A 7,607-nucleotide genomic window follows, 5' to 3' on the forward strand; every position below is an offset into this window, starting at 1 on the left:
TCTGTGTTAAACATTATTTTTTTAAATTTACTTATTTTATATAACTTTTTTCAAGTTCTACCTTTATATTTTAGAGAAGTCATATGCAATATTTTTAAATGACTTGATATTTTGGATTCATATGGAGATTAAAACTTTTGGTCTGATACTTAAATAGTTGTGACAATGGAACAAGTTACTTGCTTTTTTTGAAACAAGTTTTCTATTTTAAAAATTGTGATGAAACCAGAGAGGAATAACTGATACTGTATTTTAAAATGTGTAACTCATATTTGCCTATCAATAAATGTTAGTTACTTAATTCACCCTGCTTCTTGGAGGAGATAGCATTTATTAGATTTCTCATGTTACAATTATAGCAAACATCCTTGAGAATTCTATACAACCCATCCTCCACTTTGAATTGAAAGAGATACTATAGAAAGATCAAACAGTTCCAGGAATGGGAGTAATTGGCTCATGTAATTTTAATTCTATTGTATATCAAAATACATTAAATCTGGTTATGCATATACTATATTATTATATTGTATCCCATTTACAGATTATTAAATATAAGGATAGATAGTTAAAGCTGTTCAGTAGTAGGCACAGGATTTGAATATAGGTTTTTCAGATTCTAAATTGTCGAAGAGAATTACAAAAGGCTATGCTTAGAAAAACTCAAAATGCATGATGTAAGGAGAAAGAAAATAGACCAGTGTGACAACTGTTGAATATGTACTCAACTGTTGGAGTATGGAAAGATGGAGACTGGAAAGATAAGCTTGAGCTGGATTACACATAGGCTTGCCTGACATGCTAAGAACATACTTTCATTCTGTAGATGAGGGTGAATTGTAAGGATTTAGGACATCATTTTGATGGTTCATTACATGAGTATTTAGAAAGAACTCCAGAAATGGTGAGAAGGATGAATGAAAGTGGAGCCTATATAGAAGTCTTATAGTATGACCGGCTTCCCAGGTGGCACTAGTGGTAAAGAACCTGCCTACCAATGCAGGAGATGCAAGAGATGTGGGTTCGATCCTGGGTTAGGAAGATTCCCTGGAGGAGAGAATGGCAACCCATGCCAATATTCTTGCCTGAAAAATCCCATGGACAGAGGAGCCTGGTGGGATACAGGCCATAGGATCACACAGAGTCGGACATGACTAAAGCAACTTAGCAAACACACTTAGTATGACCAAAGGCTGGGAGACAAGTTAGGAGGCCAATTATTACTAGTAATAATTCTCATGGGAGATATAAGCCAACACTCAGGTTTCATTGCCACAGAAATGATTTGTTGAATACTTGACAATGGTGGAATCTCTAAGAGACGGAAAAATAGAAGAGGACCAACTACTGAACTCCCAGGACAAGTACAGTTTAAATGAAGTTGGTAAATAGCACAAAGAATCTGCACTTAGACATGTAGGGAGATAGCAAAGGAATCCATGATTAGGTAAGGCACAATGGTAAAAAGTTTCAAGAGCAAAATTCCTTTTATGCAAGCATCAAAGAAAATCTGAGGAGCATTTGATTTCCTCAAGAGTCTCTTCGAGACCAAGAGCTGGTCCAAGTCTGGGATTACTGGATTCTGTTGGAACTCCTCCCACCCTCTGTCCGGACATCAGTTTGCAGAATCATAGTCATTGACAGCTCAAAGGGACCCTGGAGACCCATGAGTAAAAGCTTGGAATCTCTGCTAAAAGGAAGTTAGTTCTCTCTCCCTGTCCTCAGCTCTCCATAGGCTGAACTCTGTTCTCACTGGCTTCTGTCTTCAGTTTCTTCCACCCTTGGGGTTGCAGACTAACCAGCCTATTAATGAGCAGTCACAGGCTGTGACCTCATTAAAAAGTTGTTAATGAGACATGCTGCTGTTCAGGGAGTACAGCTGAGGGAGGCTCCCAGTGGCCTCTCTTGGGGCCTGAAGGGAGAGCTTAGATGAAGAGACAGGATCAGATCTGGGGACAGGGTAATGAACTCAAACTGCAGATTCACACCTAATGAAATCCTGCTGCAAGTAGGTCATCTCTGAAGCTCAAGCCCCTCATAGTCTGCAGGCTTACAGGATTGGGTGGGATCCAGAGCAGCAGTGATTTTCCTCTTATCAGTCAGGTCTGCTTAATGCTTCCTCTGCTGACCCATTTTGATGGAGGACTTCAAAATTTGAGATTAAGAAGTAATTTTGTGTTACCCTGAGTTTACGGCTCATGGACAATTGTATCTGTCTCACAGGCTTTGTTCCTTTGCCGCCCATTCTTCACAACCAGGACAGTCTTTTCAAACACATAGCTGATTGTCACTTCATGCTCAAAACTTTTTAGTGGAGATGGTTCACAGAGTAAGATTCAAAATCCTAGCAAAGAAAATTCGAATATTTGGTCCCTGTCTATCTCCCCACCCTAATCTCCTCTAGACTTCTCTCCCATGTTATCATTTTCATTATTATTACCGCAGATATCACCATCATCATTGTCAGGATTATACCAGCATACTTAACATTTCCATAGCACTTTTTAGTCTTCAACAGTGTTTTATACGTATTAATTCATTTAAATCTCACAGCAATGCAAGGCAATAGATTCTGTTACTATCTCCATTTTTTTAGATCAAATTGCCAACATCCATTGGCTCATAGAAAAAGCAAGAAAGTTACAGAAAAACATCTACTTTTGCTTCATTGACTACACTAAAGCCTTTGACTGTGTGGATCATAAGAAACTGTGGAAAATCTTAAGGAGATGGGAATACCAGACCACCTTACCTGCTTCCTGAGAAACCTGTATACAGGTCAAGAAGCAACAGTTAGAACCAGACATGGAACAACAGACTAGGTCAAAAGTGGGGAATAAGTACGTCAGGGATGTATATTGTTACCCTGCTTATTTAACTTACACAAAGAGTACCTCATGCGAAATGCCAGGTTGAATGAGGCACAGGCTGGAATCATGAATGCTAGAAGAAATATCAACAACCTCAGATATGCAGATGACATACCACCCCTATGGTGGAAAGTGAAGAGGAACTAAAGAGCCTCTTGATGAAAGTAAAAGAGGGAAGTGAAAAAGCTGGCTTAAAACTCAACATTCAAAAAACTAAGATCATGGCATCTGGTTCCATTGCTTTATGGCAATAGAGAAACAATGGAAACAGTAAGAGACTTTATTTTCTTGGGCTCCAGAGTCACTGCAGATGGTGACTGCATCCATGAAATTAAAAGATACTTGCTTCCTGGAAGAAAAGTTATTACCAACCTCAACAGCATATTAAAAAGCAGAGACATTAATTTGCCGAGAAAGGTCCATCTAGTCAGAGCTATGGTTTTTCCAGTAGTCATGTATGGATGGGAGAGTTGGACTATATAGAAAGCCAAGAGCTGAAGAATTGATGCTTTTGAAATGTGGTGTTGGAGAAGACTCTTGAGAGTCCCTTGGACTGCAAGGAGATCCAACCAGTCCATCCTAAAGGAAATCAGTCCTAAATAGTCATTGGAAGGACTGATGCTGAAGCTCCAATTCTTTGGCTGCCTAATGTGATGAGCCAACTCATTAGAAAAGACACTGGTGCTGGGAAAGATTGAAGGCAGGAGGAGAAGGGGACAACAGAGAATAAGATGGTTGGATGGCATCACTGACTCGATGGATATAAGTTTGAGCAAGCTCCGAGGGCTGGTGATGGACAGGGAAGCCTGGCGTGCTGCCATCCATGGGGTCACAAAAAGTTGGACACGAAAGCGACTGAACAGCAACAATAGATGACGTGGAGTCAAGATATGCTGTGTAACTTGTCCAATATCTTACAGCTACTCAGGAAGAGAGGCAGGATTACAATCCAGGCACTTAGGCCTCTGAGTTTATGCTTTTACACACTAGGAATACTTGTTACTGTTACCTTTTACACTTACTACACATTTGTCTTGGAATGCCTATCTCGCATACAATTTAAACCTTGACTCCTTCTCACACTTCTTACATTGCTTATGCATGTGTTATTACATACTGTCCTAATGTTTATATGTCAGCCTGCTCCCCTTTGGACTGGAAGTTCTTGCACTTGGATTGAGCTGGGCTCAGTGATCATTACTGGGAAAGTGTTACTCTCTAAATTGTGTCCTTTTTGACCCCATGGACTGTAACCTGCCAGGCTCCTCTGTCCTTGGAATTCTCCAGGCAAGAATACTGGAATGGGTTGCCATTTCCTTCTTCAGGGGATTTTCCCAACCCTAGGATGGAACCCGGGTCTCCTGTATTACAGGCAAATTCTTTTCCATCTGAGCCACCAAGGAAGCAAAACATTACTGTGGCGTTAACTGAATCTTTTAGTATTTATTACATTATTTTAAACACATACTGTATCGTATTCTCTCTGAGATATTAGAAACTAAATTCTTGACCTCTCTCCCACAGCCATGTCCCTATAGCCATATATCTTCTTTCTCCTTACTTTTCCATTTCAATAAAACATATCTCTATCAATATGATTCATTATGTAAGAAATTTGAGTATAGTCATTGGCACCTTCCCAATACTAAATCATTATCAGCTCTGATCTACTTCCATTTCATACTAGTCTCTCTCCTTACATTCTTGACACCTACAATAAATTCTCCACCCAAGAGACATAGTTATCTTTTTAAAATAATTGCCCCTTGCTTAATATGCTTCAGTGGTGGTCCATGTCATTTAGATTAATATTTAAACTCTAGAACATGATCAAAAAGAAATTCTGTATGGTCTGATCTTTTCTTGGCTGTATAGGTAATTTTTACATCTCTTGTCCTTATTCAGAAGCAGATTTTTTTTTCCTTCTGGTTTTGGTGTCAGGGTAACACTGACCTTACATAATGAGTTGGAATGTGTTCCCTTCTCATATATTTTGGAAGAGGCTGAGAAGGATTGGTATTAATTCTTTTTTAAATGTTTGGTGGAATTCACCAGTGAAGCTGTCTTGTCCTAAACTTTTTTTTTTTTTTGAGATTTTTGATTAGTGATTCAAGCTCCTAGTTGGAAACTGGTCTGTTCAGATTTTCTGTAACTTCATTACTCAATCTTGGAAAATTGTATGTTTCTGGAAATTTATCTATTTCTTCTAGGTTGTCCAGTTTGTTAACACGTGATTATTTGTAGTAATCCCTTATGAGCCTTTGTATTTCTGTAATATCAGTTTCTATGTTTCCTCTTTCATTTCTGATTTTATTTGAGTCTCTTTTTTCCCTTGGGTTCTTTAAAGATTTGCTTAGTTTTTTCTTTTCAAGAAAACAGTTCATAATTTTTTAAAAATCTTTTCTATTGCCTTTTTGTCTCTATTTCATTGATTTCTACTCTGATCTTTGTTATTTTCCTACTTCTACTAACTCTGTGCTTCATTTATTTTTCTTTTTCTGGTTTCTTGAGATTTAAAATTAGGTTAGATTTAAAGTTAAGTTATTTATCTCAAATAAATAACTTTGGTCAATAAGAAATCTTTCTCTTTTTTTTATTATTGCTATTTATTGCTATAAACTTCCCACTTAGAACTCCTTTTGCTGCATTTCATAAGTTTTTTTATGTTGTATTTCCATTTCCATTTGTATCAAGGTATCTTTTTTCCTTTATATTTCCATTTTGACCCATTCAGTAGGATGATGTTTGTTTAATCTCCATATGTTTGTGAATTTTCCAGTTTTCTTCTTGTAGTTGGTTTCCAGTTTTCTTCTTGTAGTTGGTCAGAAAAGATGCTTGATATAATCTCAATCTTAAAGACTTGTTTTGTGCCCTAGCCTATGAAGTATCCTGGAGAATGTTCCGTATGCACTTAAGAAGTCTGTGTATTTTGTTGTTTTTGTATAGAATGTTCCCTATATGTTTGTTAAGGTAATCTGGTCTATCATGTTATTTAAGGGCAATGTTCCTTTATTGATTTTTCTGAGTGATATATCCATTGATGAAATTGTGGTATTAAAGTCCCCTAGAAAAAAAAAAATAAACGTGAACTGTGCAGTGCAGACAGTACAGATGTATGATGTCAGAGAGCTGGGAAGAGCTTTAGGAAACAAGTGAATAGGTAAAGATTAAAGGATGCATATGATTTGTATAAAAAAAAATAAAGTCCCCTAGTATTATTGTATTGCTATTTATTTCTCTTTTAATGTATTTTAATTTTTGCTTTATATATTCTGGTGGTCCTATTTGAGTACATAAATATTTACAAATGCTATTGGATTTTACCCTTTTATCATTATATGATAACTTTTTTAATGTTTCATTATATTCATACCTCTTTCTCTCTCTCCTGGGGGATTCCTTTAACGTAAATGTTATTCTGCTTGATGTGTCCTTTAAGTTCCTTAAGCTATCTCCATTCTTTTTTATTCTCTTTTCTTCTTGCTGCTGTAATTAGATGAGTTCCACTAACCTATCTTTGAGCTCACGGATCATTTTTACAGTTCATCTAGTCTGTTTTTGAACCCCTCTAGTATATTTTTCACTTTGGTTATTTTATTCTTCAGTTGTGTAACTTTTGTTTGCTACTTTCTTATATTGTCTCTTTATTAAAATTCTCACTTTGTTAATCCATTGTTCTCCTGAACTTAGTGAGCATCTTTATGACTATTATTTTTAACTTCATTAGGTAAATAATATATCGTTTCATAAGATTTTTTTTCTGAGGTTTTAGCTTGCTGTTCATTTGGAACATATCACTCTGTTTCATTTTCCTTGACTCTGTGTGGGTTTTTTAACACAAGATAAAACAGCCACCTTGCTCAGTCTTGAAGGAGTGGCCCCATTTATGAGATAAAACTTCTTGTTCAATGTTGCCCTAGCTCTTGGTTGTCTCTCAAACTCTTGTGATTGTCCAAGTAACCTGTTTTATTGTTAGTGGGCTCCCAGTAGTTGAGGGTATGCCAAGAGTTATCAGTGTCCCAAAGGGGAAGATCCCTGTTAGCACCTAGATTCAGGTTAATTGGAAGTCAGACCCATAGGCAGCAAGGTTTGAAGTCTTCAAATATACCTCTTTCAGGAGAAGACTGGGAATGAACATTTCTATCTGTTCCTTCTGCACTAAGTTTGGGGCTATAACCAATTCAGAACTGTTTTTTTCACTATCATCCCATGAACCCATGTGTACAAATCTCACTGGCCACCAGAGCAAGGTTATCAAGGGTGGCAGTCACAATGTCAATGTATGAGCTTTGTATACAAGTTCTTTTCTCAGAGACACTGATACCTGGGGGAGGGACAAAGGGAGAAGGCAAATATGGCACCCACTAGCTTCCTTAATCTCTGGAGAGAATTATATATATTTCAATATATATTTAATTAGAATCTTGTCCCTTAAGCCACAGCTATGAAAATAAGTTTATTGGTCTCTTTTCCAGAAAGACAGAGGTATACTTCAGGCTACTATCTTCATGCTATGTTCTGGGGGCAATATCTAGTTAAATAATGTTTCTCTATTGGTATAGTCCTAAGGGACTCATGAACATAAAAACTATTAGCCACCAGAGCCAGGCAATCCAGGGGCATTCCCTGGGTGGCAGCCACAGCAACTGGCTGGGACACAAGACTTTCACACAGACTCCTGTCAGCTTAAAAAAACACTAAAACTTGAGAGCTATGTTTTATTTGGTGGGACTTAAA

This window comes from Moschus berezovskii, chromosome 14 (assembly GCF_049115385.1).
Source record: "Moschus berezovskii isolate FMDL1 chromosome 14, NW_MosBer_1.0, whole genome shotgun sequence".
Taxonomy (NCBI): Eukaryota; Metazoa; Chordata; class Mammalia; order Artiodactyla; family Moschidae; genus Moschus; species Moschus berezovskii.